General features: G+C 41.1%; 1 protein-coding gene and 2 long non-coding RNA genes across 4 annotated transcripts in view; 1 reads left to right on the top strand and 2 right to left on the bottom strand.

The window, feature by feature from the left end:
- Positions 1-19,182, bottom strand: part of LOC110197754 (uncharacterized) — a 420,263-nt gene that overhangs the window by 214,895 nt on the left and 186,186 nt on the right.
- The window catches only part of LOC144454442 (uncharacterized), a 351,830-nt gene that overhangs the window by 261,177 nt on the left and 71,471 nt on the right, over positions 1-19,182 (top strand). The window lies entirely within an intron of this gene.
- Positions 1-19,182, bottom strand: part of LOC110197794 (uncharacterized) — a 30,743-nt gene that overhangs the window by 11,042 nt on the left and 519 nt on the right. Inside the window, exons 2-8 of one of the 2 annotated variants that reach the window (XR_013482800.1) lie at positions 15,031-15,109; positions 12,934-13,024; positions 12,485-12,637; positions 11,086-11,173; positions 10,122-10,256; positions 3,664-3,790; positions 2,090-2,184 (exon numbers count right to left, since the gene is read on the bottom strand). This is a non-coding gene — a long non-coding RNA (uncharacterized LOC110197794). Of the gene's footprint in view, positions 1-2,089; positions 2,185-3,663; positions 3,791-10,121; positions 10,257-11,085; positions 11,174-12,484; positions 12,638-12,933; positions 19,072-19,182 lie in introns of those variants that run through there. The other variant, XR_013482801.1, reaches the window with a different exon arrangement.

The following is a 19,182-nucleotide window of genomic DNA, read 5'->3' as shown; positions in this document are numbered from 1 at the left end:
TGTGGCAAACTTCATTGTAGACTGGTTTTAAGAAAATGCCACAGCCACTTCCAACTTTGAGCAACCCTCACCCTGGTTAGTCAGCAGCCATCAACATTTGTCTAGAGCCACCATCAGTAACAAGATTATAATTCACTGAAGGCTCAGATGAGAGATAGCTTTTATTAGCAATGAAATATTTTTAAGTTTGAGTATATACATTTTTTAAATTATCATTATTATTATTTTTTGGCAATTGGGGTTAAGTGACTTGCCCAGGGACACACAGCTACTAAGTGTCAAGTGTTTGGTTTGAGGTCAGATTTGAACTGAGGTCCTCCTGACTTCAGGTCTGCTCCTCTATCCACTGTGACAAGTAGCTGCCCCCAGTACACACATTTAAGACAATAGTATATAGCAAACCTAACTTTTGTATACACTGAGAAACTACAAAATGCATGTGACTTAATTGATTGCAGTATTCACTTTACTGTGATGCTCTAGAACAGAACCTACAATATCTCTGAGGTGTGCCTGAAATTTTTCTCATTTTTGTTTTGATTTTCACTCTTTCCTCCCTAGTTCTACTCCCTTCCTTAACCTGTTACTAGCTGGACATGCCCATTTACAACTGCTGTCTCCAACTCCTTCCTTTTGCTTTCTCTGAAATACTCTGCAGTCTGGTTCCCAGTTTCATTCTTCAATGGAAACTCCTCTCCAAAATTACCAGCACTCAAAAGCTGTTAAATCGACTGGCCATTTCTTCATCTTCATCCTTTTTTGACTTCTCTGCAGTCTTTGACACAATAAATCACCTTTTCCTCTCTCTCTCTCTCTCTCTCTCTCTCTCTCTCTCTCTCTCTCTCTCTCTCTGTGAGTTGTAGTGACACTCCTCTCCTGCTTCTCCTACTGTATCTGAACTAAACTCATTCTTTTTCCCTCAGCTCTCCTGTCTTCCTACTTGCCTAAGGCTGTCCAAGGCATCCTGTCAATAGTGCTGACTCACGAATGAGGTGTCACGCACCTCTCACTCTCACACTGACCCCCATATTCAAATTACTGCAAAGTCCTGTGATTCCACCTAGGTAACATCTCTCCCATTCACCCCCTTCTCTCCCAACACTGCCAGTGTCCTGGTTCAGGCTCAAATCACCTCAAACCTGAGGTATTGCAAGAACTTGCTGTGTGGCCCAGCTCCTTCAAGTCTCCCCCCACTCCAGGCATTCCTCCACCCACTTCTCAAAATTTATCTTCCAAAAGTTTTGACTGACCATGTCACCACGTTCTCAACAATGCGCTATGTCTACCTAGGAAAAGGATCAAATGTAAAATCCCCTCTGGGGCTATTAATCATCTACCCCTTCTTTACCTACCCCTCTCCCACTCTTCCAGTCTTCCTTCACCTTATATCTCCACCCAACATGCTACACTCCAGTGTTACAGGCATCCCTTGTCTTCTGTGAACAGGACACTCCATCACCTGACTCTACAGGCTGTCCTAACCATCCTGTGCCTAGAATGCTCACCCTGGCTTCCCTGAATCCCCAGCTGGAGCCCTCCTTCCACAATAAGCCTTTCCAGTGTCCCTAGCTCAATGAGCTCCTCTCCATAGAAGAATTCTACATAGCTGTTGGTATGTCATCTGCCTCAACCTCCCACCCACCCACTTTCTAAGCTCCAGGAGAGCAGGGGATGTTCCTTGTGTCTCTTTATATCTTGGTTTCTTAGCAAAGGGTCTGGCACATAGCTGGCACTTAATAAATGTTTATTGACTTAAAGAAAGTCTACGAAAGAACTCAAATTGGGAAGTCTAACCCATTTTTGTATTTTGAAAAAAGTCCTTGCCTCCAAATTCTAAACAATGAGTTTTTATAGGATCACAGATTTATCACTGGAAGAAAGCTGAAAGTGTCCAACTCCCCAATTTTACACATCGGGAAGCTGGGACTCAGAGGTTCAGTAAGTTGTCCAGGATGCCACTGGGAAAAAGTGTGTAAAAAAGAATTCCAGGTCAGGTTTTCCTGCCTCCAAACATAGCACTTGCTTCACCTCCACACCTAGAAGCCTCTTGTCATCACAGCTCTCATCCACCTGCTTTCACCTCACTCACCTGGGCAGCAGCTCCTCAGGCCTTCATGTACAGGAGTCATGGTGCTTCCTTTTCCTCATAATAGGAGATCAAATCTTCCCTGGGAACTGGCAGCCCTGGGCACAGGGAATCAAGGATGAGGACAGAGAAAACCTGTAATTTAGATTTCCCTAGGGAAAACTGTGTGTTATACAAAGCTACCACATTTTGAGAATCACTCCATCATGTTCACATATACCTGGCTTCTCCCATTAATGGTTACAGTGTAAGCAACCCAAAATAGAGTGTGCCAGATCAGCCTTGAGCTCCAGCAAAAGGAACCATGAAGAATTAGCTTTGGCCCTATCCCCTACCCTGTTACTCACTCCCTGAAACCTATAAACACCTTGTTACTGTTCATTCAAGGAGACTTTGACTCCTCCGGTGGGATTCTCCTGCTGGGGAGCTCAATGAACCTTACTTAGTTCAAATTCTGATTCTTGGCCAGTCTGTTATTCCTGCTTTTGACAGGGGTTTGCAAACAAGGAGCACAGGATGGTTTCCAGGACTCCTTAAGCACAGTTTCCATAGCATTTATTGTCGGAGCTTTGAGGAGAGGTGGGGGAGATCACAGAGCCAATTAGGAATCAGAAAATTTGGTCTTGGCAAACCTTCTTCATAGAAGGATGGACTCATTGCATAGTTATGATTATCTGAAAAGTAGAAGCAGCTGGTAGTACAGTGGACAGAGCCCTGGGCCTGGAGTCAGGCATGCCAGGGTTTAAATCCAGCCTCAGGCAGTTACTAGATGTGTATGTCTGGTAAAGTCACTTAACCTCTAATTGCTTCAGTTTACTCAGATATCTAATGGGGACAATAATATCACCTAAAGACATAAAATTGTAAAGAAAGCACTTAGCACAACAGCTGGTGAACAGCAGGTAGAATAGAAAGGCTTATTCCCTCCAGCCTCAGACACATGACACTTACTAGATGTGTGACCTGGCCAAGTTACTTAATCCTATTGCCTAATTAAAAAAAAAAAGCACAAAATGAGAAAATGATTATTCCTTTCCTTTTTTCCCACCATCTGTGCTGGAATGGGGGCACTGAAAAGGAAGATTCAGGACAAACCTGGCATACCAGTCATATGTAGGAGCTGTGAGCTACAAATTGAGGCTTCTTAAGAAGAATGTTCCATACTGTAGGGCCATCCCAAAGAGGAAGGGGTCACAAGGAAAAGCCACCTGAGCAGTTTCCAGAGACTTGGCAGACAAAATTCATGTCCAGGGACAGGCTGAACTACATAATGTGGGATTATTTCCACATCTGAGATGCTTCAATTCTGGTCTGATCTTTGACCTCAAGCTAACTAGAAATGGGAAGAGATAACTTCAGGAGCAACCAGGAAAACTCCAGTTTCTCTTCAACCAATGTACTGACCTTTTATAGGAAAACCAGGCAGGAGGGGACCCTGTCTCTTGGGCACAGGAGACCAGCACTTTTCTCTTCTAGTAACTTCCAGTAACTGATAAATGCTCTAAAGCCAGCACACTCAGGAATGAAGATATTCATTTGGATTGCATACTCAGAGTGATCAGGGGAAGTGTCCTTACCCGGGGAGAGCAGCTTCTGGGCATTCTCCAGCATGACCTCCTTGTACAACTGCTTCTGAGGGTGGTCTAAGAAGTCTCACTTCTCCTGGGTGAAGTCCACAGCCACATCCTGGAATGTTACCAGCTCCTAAACCATCAAAAGTCACAAGATTTGGAGCTGAAAGAGACTCCAGAATTCCTGTAGTCTAACCCTCATTAAGTGAGAGGAGGAAACTGAAACACAGAAAGTAGATTTACTCAAAGGTTGTACCCTTGAGGAGTGTCAGAGTCAGCACTTGAAACCATCATCATGAAGAGCCCAATGGAATATTGAGCAAAGTATTTCATATGGTCAGCTGGAATGAAGTTGAGACAGGTCTTACTATGGAATGTGTCTCACTATAAAACCTGGGGCAAAGTATGTGTTTTAACTGTGAGGTAGGAAATTCTGTGGAATAGGCAGATAGAAGATGATCTGAAATTTCTGTTTCTCAGAACTAATAGAAGGAATATATTATTAAAAAAATTTGAAAATGGTTTCTGGGAAGTTGACAAGTACAGTTTATTTGGGAGAGGGGCTGAGTTTGTATGAATACAGAAGAGGGGAAAGAAAAGAAAAGATTTATTTATTTCCTGAGAAGCTAAAACAAAGTCTTATCTAGATGAAACATGGAAAGGATTCTAGAGACATACTAATTACAATCTGGACTGAATTTAGGATTATGAGACTTTCCAGCCAAGCAAGGAGAGTTATCTGTTGTTACTTTGAGGGCTTGAAGCTACCCTGGGTATGATTTGTCATGGCCACAATATCTTATGCCTTCACTTTATGATTGTTTTCATTCATCAATAACATTTTTTATTTAAATATGTGGTTTCCACAGTTGGTCATTTTTGTTGTTCTTTTTGCTCAAAGTGGACCAAAATGACATCATTATGTCAGGGACAAAGTGTGTCTGACCATGGATGATCACACTACTAAAGCCCAGAAGGCTCCACCCCAGGTTGGGCACAAATAGTCCATGTGAACATTTGGGCTGGAGATGGCTCTGAATTTGCACATCTCACCATTCTTTTGAGCTACTTTGCTCAAACACCACAGCACAGCACATTCTTTGATGTAGGACAGCCATGCTGGGTAGTCCTTTGGCAATATCTCCCATGGCTCACAATTCATTACAAAGTTCTTTAGAGAGGTCATGGGAATGCCCTTGTATCACTTTTTCTGACCACCTTCTTTGTGTGCGTTCTCTGTAAAATAGTCTTTTAAGGAAACATCCTTTTGGCATTTGAACATGATCAGCCCATTGAAGTTGTGCTCTCTGCAGCAGAGTGTGAATGCTTGGCAGTCTAACTTGAGAAATGATCTTTCTCCATTCCTCCTTGCCTCCCTTCCTTCCTCCTCTCTGAGACAGTAAGCAATGAGATATTAGTTATGCATGTGCAATCATGTAAACATTTCCATATTAGTTGTTTTATACAGGAAGATTAAGAAAATGAATGAAAGTGAAAAATAACATGCTTCAATTTATATGGAAACAATATCAGTTCTTTCTGTGTAGGTGGATAATATGCTCCATCATTAGTCCTTTGGGATTTTCTTGGATCACTGTATTGTTTGATTGATTTGATTGATAATGACTAAGTCACTCACAGTTCTTCACTGAACATTATTGCTTTTACTGTGTACAATGTTTTCCTTGTTCTGTTCATTTCGCCCTACATCACTTCATGTAAGTCTTTCCAGGTTTCTCTGAAATCACCCTCCTCCTCATTTCTTAGAACATAATAATATACCATTTCAATCATATACCACAGATAGTTTAGCCATTCTCCAATCAATGGGTATCACTTGGATTTCCCACTCTTACCCACCACTAAAAGAGCTGTTATAAATATTTTTGTACAAATAGATCCTTTCCTCTTTTTTTTTTTGATGTCTTTGCGTTACAGATCTAGCAATGGTATTGCTGGATCAAAAATTATGCCCAGTTTCATACCTCTTAGGGCATAGCTCCAAATTGCTCTCTAGCGTGGTTGGTTCAGTTTCTAACTCCACCAACAGTGAATTAATGCATTAATAAAGATTTCCAATGTACCCTCCCACATCCATCATTTTCCCTTTTTGTCATATTAGGAAATATGAGGTACAGTTAGGCAGTACAGTGGGTAGAGCACAGGCCCTGAAGTCAGGAGGACTTCAGTTCAGATCTTCCCTGAGACCAACCATTTGACACTTACTAGCTGTGTGACCCTGGGCAACTCACTTAACCCCAATTGCCTAAAAAAAAGAATTTAAAAAGATATTAACCAATATGATGGGTGTGAGGTGGTACCTCAGAGGTGTTTTCACTTGCATTTCTTTAATCTATAGTGATTAAGAGCATATTTTCATATGATTATAGATAGCTTTGGTTTTTTTTTTCTGAAAACTGTCTATTCACATCCTTTGATCATTTGTCAATTGGAGAATGACTTGTATTTTTATAAATTAGACTCAGTTCTCAATATATTTCAAAAAGGAGGCCTTTATCAGAGATACTTGGAAAAGAATTCTCCAGTTTTCTGCTTTCCTTATAATTTTAGTTGCATTGGTTTTGTTTGTGCTAAAACTTTTCAATTTTATATGATGACAAATATGGATTTTACATTTTCTAATGTTCTCTGTCTCTTGTTTGGTCATAAATTCTTCCCTTAACTATAAATTTGACAGATAAATGAATCTATACTCTCCTAATTTGTATATGTTACAATCCTTTATGTACTCATGTGCATAATCAGGTACTATTTCGAGCTTATTTTCGTATACAGTATGAGATGTTGATCTATACCTACTTTCTGCCATTCTGTCTTTCAGTTTTCCCAGCAGTTTTTGTTCCAAAAGTTTGGCTCTTTGGGTTTATCATATGCCAGATTACTAGGGTCATTTACTATAAGGTAATTTGTACCTAATCTGGTCCACTCATCTACCACTCTATTTCTTAACCACTACCAGACCATTTTAACAAGCTTTATAATATAACTAAACCATCTTCCTTCATATTTTTTTTTCATTGATTCCCTTAACATTCTTGACCTTTCTGACCACCTCTGTTTTCTTGGTGTTATTGTCAGGACAACATTAGCACAAGCAGCAGAGAATCGATTCATACTCTGCTATTGAGTCACAGAGAAACAAGAGTAATTGTGGAAAGTTCCTTCATACATTAAAATAGCAAAAATTCAGTTAATGTAGGTTATGTTTCAGCTAATTCATGAGAAAGTTTCTTCAAGAGAAATAAAAGATGTAAATATGCCACTAGAACTCTGGAAACTTGGGAGTACAAAAGAAAAGAAAGGAACATATGCAGGAAGGGCTGGCCAAATTTGAAAATACCTTGATACTTCTGAGAAGTTATCTATATTTCCAAACTGCTACATGCACAATGTATCAGCATAATTGGCCACATCGATAAGAAAACTCAAAGAAATCATGTGATTATCTCAGTAGAAGCATAAAAAGCCTTTGATGAAATACAAAATGCACTTTTTAAAAACACTAGGAGAGCACAGTGAAAAAAGCGAGGTTTTTATAAAATAATAAGTAATATCTATCTACAACTGTCAACAAACATCTGTTAAGATCAGGAGTGGAGCAAGGCTGCCCAGTATCACCACTATTGTTCACTCTATAGTACTAGAAATGCTAGCTATAGCAAGAAGAAGTGCAAGAAATGGAAGGAATTACAATAAGGAATAAGAAAACAAACTTGTCACTCTTTGAAGATGGTATGATCCTATATTGAAAGAATCCTAGATGATCAACTCAAAACCTAGGTGAAATAATTGACAACTTTAGTGAAGTTGCAAGATATAAAAGAAACTCATGTAAATCATCAACATTTCTTTTTTTTTTATTTTTAGGCAGTTGGGGTTAAGTGACCTGCCCAGGGTTACACAGCCAGTAAGTGTCAAGTGTTTGGTCTGAGGCCGCATTTGAACTCAGGTCCTCCTGACTTCAGGGCCGGCGCTCTATTCACTGCACCACCTAGCTGCCCTAATCATCAACATTTCTATATGTTACCAACAAACCCAGCAACAAAAGACCGAAAGCAATTCCATTTAAAATAACTGAGGATGGTAAAAAATACTGGGGACTCTACCTTCTAAGACAAACCCAGAAAGTATAAGAACACAATTAAAAAGGATTTTCTTAAAGTCAGATCTAAACAAGTGGAAAAAATATGAACTGCTCGTGGATAGCCTGAGCCAATATAATTAAAATGATAATTCTTCCTAAATTAACCTACATATTCAGTGCTACACCAATCTCAACCTTTTGGAACAAAAACTGAATATTTGGCAAACACTGCTAGGAAAAATGGAAGATGATATGGAAGAAACTGGGTGTAGACCAACATCTCACATTGTATATCAAGATAAGGCACCATCTACCTTAGAGGGTATGTGATGTAGACATAAAAAGGGATATCATAAGCAAATTAGCAGAACATGGAATAGTTTACCTATCAGATTTATGAATAAGGAAAGAATTTAGGAGAGAATGTATTACTAAATATAAAATAGGTCATTTTGATTGTATTAAATTAAAATTCTTTTTTTTGCAAAAAGAAAATCCATGCTATCAAGATTAGAAACAAAGCTAATAACTGGGGGAAAAATTTACAGCAAGTATCTCTGATAAAGGCTTAATTTCTCAAATATATAGAGCTCTGAGTCAAATTTGTAAGTCATGACCGAAGTGATAAATGGTCAAAGGATATGAACACGCAGTTTTCAGATAAAGAAATCAAAGCAATGGGGCAGCTAGGTGGTACAGTGCATAGAGCTCTGACCTTGGAGTCAGCAGGACCTCAATTCAAATCCAACCTCAGACACATAACACTCACTAGCTGTGTGACCTTGGGCAAGTCATTTAACTCCATTGCCTCATCAAAAAAAAAACCTATTTGTAATCATATAGAAATATTCCCTATTGATTAGAGAAATGCTAATTAAAACAACTCTGTGTTACCACCTCACACCTAGTAAAATGGATAATAAAACAGAAAAGGAAAATGATAAATATTGGAGGGAAATAGGAAAACTAGGACATTCATGTAATCTTGGTGGAGTTGTGAACTGATCCAATCATTCTAGAGAACACTTTGGAACTATACTCAGAGGGCTATAAAACTGTTTGTACCCTTTGATCCAGCAGTAACACTACTAAGTCAGTGTAGCAAAGTACACCAAAGACAATGAAAAGGGAAAATGACCTATTTAGGGGAAGGGTATTTGTAATATCTCTTTTTGTGGTGGAAAAGAATTGGACATTGAGGAGATGCCCAATAATTAGGGAATGCATTAACAAGTTGTGGTATATGATTGCAATAGAACAGTAATGTGCTATAATAAATGACAAGCAGTATGATTTCGGAAACACCTAGGAAGACTTACATGAACCGATGCAAAGTGAAGTGAGCAGAACCAGGAGAACCTTGGACAAAGTAACAGCAATATTGTAGGGTGAACAACAGTAAATAACTTTGCTGTTCTCAGCAATATCATGATCTAAGACAATCCCAAAAGACTCAGGGTGAAAAATACTATCTCCCTCCATAGAGAGAATTCATTGAGTCTGAATACAGACCTAAAGCATACTACTAGTTTTCATTTTCTTTTGGTTCAAGTTGTTTTCACAAAATGACTAACATGGAAATACTTTACATGACTGCATATGTGTAACCTATTTCTGATTCTTTACCATATGCAGGACAGGTAAGAGGAAGGAGGCTGGTAGAGATTTGGGAACTCAAAACTTAGGAATAAAAAATATTTTTTAATGTCATTGAGGAAAAATGAAATAGTATGTAAAAAAGACTAATAGCTAATGGCAGCTAGGTTGCCCAGTAGATAGAGCACCAGGCCTAGAATCAGGAGGATCTGAGTTCGAATTTAGATCTGACACTTACTAGCAATGTGTCCCTGGGCAAGTCACTTAAGCCTGTTTGACTCAGTTCCTCCTTTGTAAACTGAGCTGGGGAAGGAAATGGCGAACATCCAGTATCTTTGCCAAGAAAACCCCAAAGTGTGTCACACAGAGTCAGACATGACTGAAACAATTAAAAAACTACAACAGCTATTCCCCAGTAGATAAATGGTCAAAGGATATGAAGAAAGAATGATCAAAAGAACTGCCAAGTATTCCCAACCACATGAAAAAATGCTCCAAACCACTGGGAAGAGAAATGCAAACCAAAGCAACACTGAGGCTTTATGTCATACTCTGCAAAACTGACAAAATGGCACCAGTCAATGCTGAAGGGGTTTGGGAAGATGGGCACACTAATACCATGCTGATGGAGCTAGGAAATGGTAGAAGATCATGAAGATCTGAGTTCAAATCCAGCATTGGACACTTACTATCTATGTGACCCTGGCTGGTCTGTTTGCCTCAGTTTCCTGAACTGTGAAATAAAGATAATAAGAATACCTACCATATGGAGTTGTTGTGAAGATTATCAAAAGTGGATTTTGGAGAGAAAGTAAGTCACTCCATTGTGTCTTTGCTTTGAGCCTGATGCCTCTTTGACAAGCACTGTGTGTCTCCTTCAATATCCTCCTTTCCCCCACTGGAAAAGAAATCTCTTTGAATAATTCCCCAAACTCAGCCCTTTCCTTGTATCCTCTCTAACAATGGAAGTACTAGTCCCTTCACAAATGCCAATTAACAGCCTAAGAAGGTATTCTTTCTTTTGGCTTGCTCCAAACAGCTCAGCTAAGGGCCTTTGAACATGTTAATGTGTCCCACAAGCCAAATTAACATGTTTTCTGGAGTTGCAGGAGGGCAGAACACCCCCAGCCCCAGCTCATAGTATTTGGTCCTTTCAACCCTCACTGCCCTCTCAGTGTGCCCTTAAGGGTCAAACCAGCTACAAGATAGGACCAGTCAGTGTGCACCAGACAGATACACTGTTTGTACAGCTGGGACCCTGGAGGTTAAGCAGGGCATCCTGTGTTCAAGGTTTGCCAGGGAGAGCTTGGCCAAAAAAGCAAAGCAGAGGGGGAGCAGTTCTATGGATGTGTGGGGGAGGGGGCTAGGCATGCTTAAAGGGAGCAAAGACAAGACCCCAGCAGAAGAGAGAGGAATGAGTGAAGTGGTCATCCTTGTGACTCAGGAATCAAGGGGGAAAACTTCAAAACTGAACAGGGGAGGGCAGCAACTGGGATCGGGGGAGGGTAGTATGTAGTGCTTGTGATGCCAAAGTGCTGAGAATCAGTTCAAAACACAGAAGGAGAGAGAAGGGCAGTGTTGTTTCTACTGTTTTCAATTCCTTGCCTATTTTTGCAAAGAAACAATCCATAGGTAGGCAATGGACAGCCTCTGAGACAATCCTCTTTGTCTCTGGAAATGGCCTCTTTGGCTGATATGGGTCAAGTCTGAGGGCAGGGTGCACTCACCTGGGCTGGAGGTCTGCAGCTCCCATGGGACATTCCCTCTGGCTCCAGGCTCCCTGCTGGGTCAGACCTTGGTCTTCTGCTCACGGAGCTGGGAAGGGAAAGGGAGAATGACCTCAGGGCAGGAGGCTGGCCTGCAGGGATTTACAGGGGTGTGGCACTACCCTCAGGGTGAAAGTGCCCCCTACTGGAATGGTCAGGTTAGGAAATGAAATGAGATGAAAGGTCTGGCCTGGAAATGAGATGATCCCACCCTCTCCTACTCCTTCTCTTCTGTCCCCTTCCTCTCCTCCATTCTTCTACAGAGACCCAAGAGGCAGAAGGAGTTTGGGATCCCAGATGGGGTGAGACCAGCAGAGCCTCAGTGGCTCCTGAATCAGAGCTCTCCCTACAACTGGTCCTCTGGTCTCCCTGCCTCCCCTCTCCCCAACCAACACACACACACACAGAGACACACAGATGCATCATCTAGACAACAGACTGACTGCTTGACCTAGGAGGGAGGGAAGGTTGGGGGTGGGGACAGCTCTGGGATGGATCCATCAGCAATGGCCAGGGAAAGCCTGAGGCTCGGAGACAAAATCCAGTCTGGGATTCAGCCCACTGGCATAAGGCCTGAGGGCTCTGAAGGAAAAGGGGCAGGGAAGCAGGAGACCTGGGGGAAGAGTGCACAGGTAGGGCCTGGGAGGGAGACATTCTCACCCAGCTTATGGCAGGGAGATCAGGGACACTGGAGTGACAGAAGGGCTCCAGGTGGACATGGAGCCTGGGAAAGCAGGATGGCTGTGTGCTGAGGTCTAACTAGGAGCTGGGGAGGATTCCTGGGACCCTGTGGTAGAGCTTAGGCTTGGAATCCCCCAGAGGAGACCCAGCATAGGGAGCCAGTGCCTGGGATCTGATAGCGAAGCAGCCCAGGTGCTGGGGGCCAGGCAGGAGCTTTAGTTCCTGCATCCAAAGTAGGTTCTCAGGGTAGGCAGAACTGTTTTTTTTTTTTTTAGGCAAATGGGATTAAGTGACTTGCTCAGGGTCACACATCTATGAAGTGGCAAGTGTTTGGTCTGAGGCCACATCTGAACTCAGATCCTCCTGACTTCAGGGCCAGAGCTCTATCCACTGGGCCACCTAGTTGCCCTCAGGCAGAACTTTCCATCCTTACAGGGGCTTGGTTGGAAGGGAGAACAACTCGGTCTCTAACCAAAAGCTGGAGGCAGGGAGACAGAATTCCTGGGTCCCTATGGGTAAGGTTTGCATTATGGGAAAGGTGACCCAATCTTAAATCTAAAGAGAGTGACTGAACATTTGGGAAGTGTTTGGGAGTCTGCAAAATAGAGCAGCTGAAACCTTGTCCAGTAGCCAGGCCTGGGCCAGAGGATTGCTCCAGGCAGACCTGGAGGGCACTCACCACTTGGTCAGAGAAGGAGGATAAGATCCAATGGCCTGAACAGGCAGCAGATCTGTGAGGGGCTGGCTCAGACTTAGGAGGGACCTGCACCTACAAAGCTGGTGTCCAGAAAGCAGAGATCTGAGGTCCAAGAGAAGGCAGCAGTGATCTCAGCTGTGAAGGAGGGAAGGGAGATTCCAATTCCAAGGGCAGAGAGATCACAGCATAAGTTCCTGTTTTCAGCCAGCCCACTCTGGGAGGGTCTTCCTAGTCTCTGCCCAGCCTTTGAGGACCCCAGGAAGGGCCCTTTCCTCCAATCACACTGAGGGCCAGCAGCTCCAGACCCTGCCTGCCTGTCCTCCCCAAGCCCTGCCCTCCATCACCTGCAATGCCTTGGCCCCTGGGATGATCCCTCTCCTGCCCTAAACCCCTCCCAGGCCTCCAAACTCCACCCCAGGGCTATTACTCACCTGGGCCACCATCCATCAGGCTGCTCATCTCCGAGAGCTCCTCCTCCTCCATCACTAGGTTGAGGTTGGAGAGGCTGTGACCCCTCAAAGGCTGAAGTCAAGTTGGCAAAAAGTTTATTGTTAGGATTTTCAGTGGGCAAGGATTCTTAAGGATCCTGCAACCTTAGACTGGCATAGTTAAAGTTTATATACGATAAAATACAATTAAAACATGTGTCAAATATGGTAACTAGGTGATTCAGGGTGGAATTAGGGAGTGGTTAAGGAATGGTCAGTTCTTAAAAGAACGTGCATTTCTTGTACCTAGTGTGCAGGTGTTTTACCCAGAGTTCACTAGGAAAAGCCCACAAGGTGGGCCACATGGAGGTGTGGTTTTAGGCCTGCTATGTCAGTAAGTTAACTAGTGGTCAGGGATGTGTTGGACAGATATCCTTATTTTCCAAATTAAAGTTAAAGGCTTCATAAGGTAGAAAGCAGAAAATAATTTTTGTTATGATATCTCGAGAAAGGGTGATCCACACTGAAAAACCTCTCAATGTCAGAGTTCACCAAACATAGATATAGCAGGTTTTTTATAGATCCATACTGCAGTTCTCCTCCCCAACCTCCTTCCCTTATGGCATAGTTACAAGCCTTGAAGGTATAAGCCATAAAACTTCCTGGATACAAACAAACAGACGTGGTTATCTTGAAATGTTCGAATTCTGCAGACCCCTGGGAAATTCCTGTTCCCACCCCACCCCCAGGTGCCCGGGTAGACATGATATAGCCATTTGTTCACACAGTTGGGCAAAAGGCCTGTATTTTGAGTTTACATTTTATGAGGGGTTTTCACCACATTCCATTCACTCCCTCCTCTCATTGGCTCATTGAAAACCCCTCACAGCACTCCCCATACACTCCCTTCACTATCTCATCCTGTATCCCTGACCCATCTGACCTGATTCTATATCATTATTTTCATGGATCCCTCTGCCCTAACTTCTGATCGAAGTAATTTTGAGAGAGAATCCTTGACTAACCATAAAATTTGTCTATCATGTCTTCTTCATTGCCTCCTTGACTTCCTTACGAATCAAAGGGGTAGTCCCCTTTATAAATGAAGATACAGAGACCCAAGAGAAAACAATAATATAATTGTCCCTTTAAGATTCAAAAAGTCTTTTCCTATACAGCTGTCTGGCAGGGAACATTGTCAATGAAGTCCTCTGGTCTTTGGTATTTGTTCCAGCCATCTCTAGCACAGCATCTTAGCATCTTCTACTTGTCTTCTTGTAGGAACCAGCTTTCTGTCCATCCTCCTACAAAAGTGACCTTAGCACAATTTTAAATTACCATTTCTAATCCTTATAACCCTGATCATTTTTACAAACTCAAAATTGGAACCATGGCCAGTAGTCATGTTTAAGAAATTCACATCAGAACTCAGTGTCTCATACTTTACATTAATCCATTATTAATTTCCTCACCAGGAGGATGAGATTTCAGGCTCCCTACATACATAAATATATTAAATAATCAATTTTAACACAGTACATATAAAGTCTTAAACTTTTACTCAGGCCGTGTTTCTTTGATGGCATTTACAAAATAAACCACCAGCCATTCCTCTTTTAATGTAACAAAACTTTAGATAATGATATTAACCAAATAACGAAATAACCTTCTCCCAAGCCCCTGACCTAAGTGTCTCCATACCATTACCAAGAATTAACGAATCCTAACTCTTATGGGAATACATACAGGAACACTAGTCCAAGTTCTATAGTAACCTAAGATATTTCATAATCAATTACTTTAGTAAATTTCTTACTGTATTTGCAAACCTTCTGATTATAGAAACTTGCCACTAAGAGAGTTTATATATATATATATATATATATATACACACACACACACACACATAAGAGATTTATAGCAAGGGAACAATATTTCCCCAACTTCCTGTTAACTCCAGGCAGAGTGTTCTGTCAAACTGCAAACTGCATCGAGCAAGACTTAAAGTCTGCCAGGTTTCAGGTAAGGAATCAAGTCAAGAGGGTCGCACCTCAGCACATGCAGAACAGTTGCCCTCTCAACCTTCCAAGAAAACCATACCTGCAGTTCATACTTGCCCTTAACAGGACTGCTGGCATCATGGGTCAGTGGCTCAGACAGCCTTCCTTGATAGTTACATCTGGAGTTAGAAACAGTCAGTCATTAGTCTCATTAAGTCTTTGGATAACAAGTTCCAATAATAAGTTTAGGATATGAGTATAATCTCACATTGCCTAAGGAACATTTCCAAAGGGAGCCCCAAATACCTTGCGTGCATTTCCACCCTTGTTCATAAAACCCTAAGCTGGAGCAAAGGTCCTTAAGTAACACAAATTCCAGCGTATTATCAAGAAACTAAATTCCTAGTTATCACAGAATTCCTAAATATCACAAAGTTCCTTAGTCACAAGGTGTTGTAATAGAATCTCGCATTGGTAGCAGTAGGAGACTGATTACAGGAAAGATACTACTGCTCTTACAATCCTTTTAAACAAAGGGAACATCTTAAGGTGACTCTCAAGTAGTTTGCATACATTTCTACACATGTTCTAGTTATCATGCAGTATCTGTTTCTCCTTATAGCCAGACTCAGGAATAGTCAGGTGGGAAACATTCCTTCTCAAAGGAACACAATGGGGAAACTGAGCCAGGAGGATCCCATCCTAGATTAAGGTTAAGATTGTCCTTACAGGTTTTCCTAGATGCAGAACAGTACAGGATGACATTCCTTTTAAGTGCTTGTGGCATCTCTCTCTCAGATTTCTGATTTAATGCGGACAACTGTACCCAAATTCAAGCTCAAAACAAAATTAGTTATAGTTCCAAGAGCCTTTTACCTTAAACAGCAAATTTCACAAATTGCAGCTGAAAGCCAGATACAGTTAATTTTATTCTCATGGAGTAGCAATAAGCAGTAAAGATCTACCAGGACTCACATACATAAGAGATTTCACTTTACATCTTTCCTTCTCAAATTTAAACTTGTTCTGGTGCAAAAGCCAGTCATTAGAAGTCATTTCTATATACTTGCAAATTCTCAGCAGGCCAAGTTTCTTGTTTAGGAATTCCATGATCCAAACAAGCTTCTTGGGCAAGTTTAGGATACTAAGGAGGATCAGCAGGGATCCCACAGAAGGGGCTGCCTCATCCACCCCTTCTAACTTTAGAATTTCTATGGGTTGTGCTTTCTGATTAGTCCCTCAGGGGCAGTCCTCAGACTGCTCTTTTTCAACACACACACACAGAGTAATCAATTACCAGTTTTAATTTTTAACATTGAAACAGTAACCAACAATCTTACAATTTTCATAAGTGATAACTAAATTGTTTTAGCTGTAACATAAACAATAAACTTCAGATGGCAACAACTGTGTTTCCAGATCATGTAAAAGTATTGATAGAAGGATGGGCTGATTTACCAAGTATAGACACAGACTGGTTTCTTTGGCTTGACCCATCCTCTTTTACTCTCTCCTCACCGCTGTGTGCTGGAAGATACTTCCAGCCTGTAGCTGCTGCCCATCCCCCTCCTTCCTATAGCCAGGAGGGAAAGGTGAATTTGCAAGCAGCGGAGAGGGGGGTGAAACACTCTCTTCCTCATCTGATCTGGGATGAAAGGGGTTAACAGAAAAACCCGGAGCTGTTTGGAATCCCCACACAGAGAAACCCTCTTGACTCAAGGGGAGGGAGTGGGGGAAGGGAGCGACAGCATTGTAAGGAGGTGTTAGAAAACTCCTTAATGATCAATCTCAAAAACTTCCAGAATCTGCTAAGATGTTTTAGCTGTCCTAACCTTTTCAGTTCTACACCCACCTCGTAAAAGTTTAGAGTGTGGCATTAAACCTTCAGACCTACATTCCAGAGACCAGTGCCCTTTCTTATGCTACCTGAAGCAAGAACCATTGATTCTGTTTCTCTGAAAGCACCCGGTTAAGGCCAATTCAAGGACACAACATGCATAGGAATGAAACTTAGATAAGTCACAGTAGATTCGGACATAATTGCTATCAGTACCAAATTATTGCAACAGATTAGCTTGCAAAAGGAAAGTTAGTAGGCCCTCTAAAAGAATATCAAAGATTTTATCAAAACATCTTCTTCATAAAAGTATCTCCATTTCTTAAAAACAGCTTACAGTTTCCAATTACCATTGTTGACCTGAATGTTGGTTAAAGAGAACACAAGCTAGTGATAAGTGACATTAAACCCTGACTCAGGACTTCTGGGTTACTCAGTTTCATGGCCTCCAAATGTTTAACCTGAGCATGAGAAAGGAAATTTAATTAGGATAGGCAAATGTCAGATCCAGGATATCTGTGTTTGCTCTGCCATCATCAAGGTAGTGTCTGGGTTAAAGGCTCTTATGGTCATAAACATAAGAATGCTCTTGATCAGCTTTAGCTGTGGACACAGGAAGGGGCACTCTCAGCTCACTCAGGAAGAAAAAGCAACTCAGGTCCCTGGCCCCTATTGGGGCTCAATTGATCCCAAATGATTATCACCATAAAATTCCCAGCTATCCAATTTCTCTAGTCCAGAGGTGTCTGCAATGGGCCACTCAATCAGCAAGAGTTCCATCTCACAAAACTCCTGCACAGGATTGACAAGAATTATGAGATCCTACAAAATCTATCTTTGCATAATTACATAGCTTCTTTACACATACACAAAAATACTTCTACCAGTAATTCACTTAAACAATAACTCCAAATAGCCTAGTTAACAATTTAAAACTTCATAAAGTGAAAGCCAAATAATCCCAGCTAAAACTTACCTTTAAACAGAGACAAAACTTGGAAGTTCTCATTTCTTAAATTACAATTCTTAAAAGGAAATGTTACAAAACAGTACCATAAAGAATGCCCCAACAGCCCTGATTCATTCCTTTTTCTCTTTTCTCTGAAGGCCCAATTAATTTGACAACGTTTTAGATTGTAAAAGAGATTGCCCTTCCAGCAACATAACTAATACAATTGCTTACCACATCACATCATATAAGAGAATTCAGAAATATGTAAGCAGTATGTTAAAAACTTAAAACAGACCCAATAAAAAAATCTTTCTTATAGTATCAGACTTTACATCTAAATCATGAACCCATTTTGACTTTATTTTGGTATATGGTGTGAGATTTGGGTCTATGCCTAGTTTCTGCCATACTGTTTTCCAGTTTTCCCAGCAGTTTTTTCAAAGAGTGGGTTCTTGTCCCCAGAAACTGGGGTCTTTGGGTTTATGAAATAATAGTTTACTATAGTCATTGACTACTGTGTCTTGCATATTTAACCTATTCCACTGATCCACCATTCTATTTCTTAGCCAGTACCAAGCAGTTTTGATGATTGCTGCTTTATAATACAATTTAAGATCTGGAACTGCTAGGCCACCTTCCCCCTGCATTTCTTTTCATTAGTTCCTTTGATATTCTGGACCTTTTGTTCTTCCAAAGAATCTTGTTATTATTTTTTCTAACTATAAAATAATTTTTTGGTAGTTTGATTGGTATGGCACTGAATAAGTAAATTAGCTTAGGTAGGATTGTCATTTTTATTCTATTAGCTAGGCCTATCCATGAGCAGCTGATGTTTTTCCAATTATTTAGATCTGATTTTATTTGTGTGAAAAGTGTTTTGTAATTGTGTTCATAGAATTCCTGGGTTTGTTTCGAGAGGTAGGCTCCCAAATATTTTATAATGTCTACACTAAGTTTAAATGGAATTTCTCTTCCTATCTCTTGCTGTTGGGTTTTGTTGGTAAAATATAGAAATGCCGATGATTTATGTGGGTTCTTTATTTTATGTGGGTCTGCTGAAGGTATTCCCACATTGAGTCCTTGTAGGGCTTGTTCCTAAGATGAATTTTCTGGAGTCTAACAAGCTCTATAGACCATCTGAATGTCTTTCCACATTCATTATAGGAATATCATTTCAATCTCATGGGAATTCTCTGATGGGAAATAAGATATGACTTTACCCTGAATGCTTTTTTGTATTGATTATATTAACAAGGCATATCCTCTAGAATGGATTCTCTGATGTGAGAGCAAGTATAATTTTTCTAATATTAATGACCACTTATTGATTTAGGCCTAAGCTCTGAGTGCTGCTTGGCCCTCCCCTGACACCCCCCCCCCCCCCCCCCCCCGTTTTCTATTCTCATTCAGAAATCAGCCCCTGTAGGGGATTCAGCCATTCTCTGAAGGGCAGGGCTGATGAG

This window comes from Phascolarctos cinereus, unplaced genomic scaffold (genome assembly GCF_003287225.1).
Source record: "Phascolarctos cinereus isolate Bilbo 61053 unplaced genomic scaffold, phaCin_HiC Scaffold_726;HRSCAF=1367, whole genome shotgun sequence".
Lineage (NCBI taxonomy): Eukaryota > Metazoa > Chordata > Mammalia > Diprotodontia > Phascolarctidae > Phascolarctos > Phascolarctos cinereus.
The sequence above is the reverse complement of the archived record's forward strand: the minus strand, read 5'-3'. Positions and strand labels throughout refer to the sequence as shown.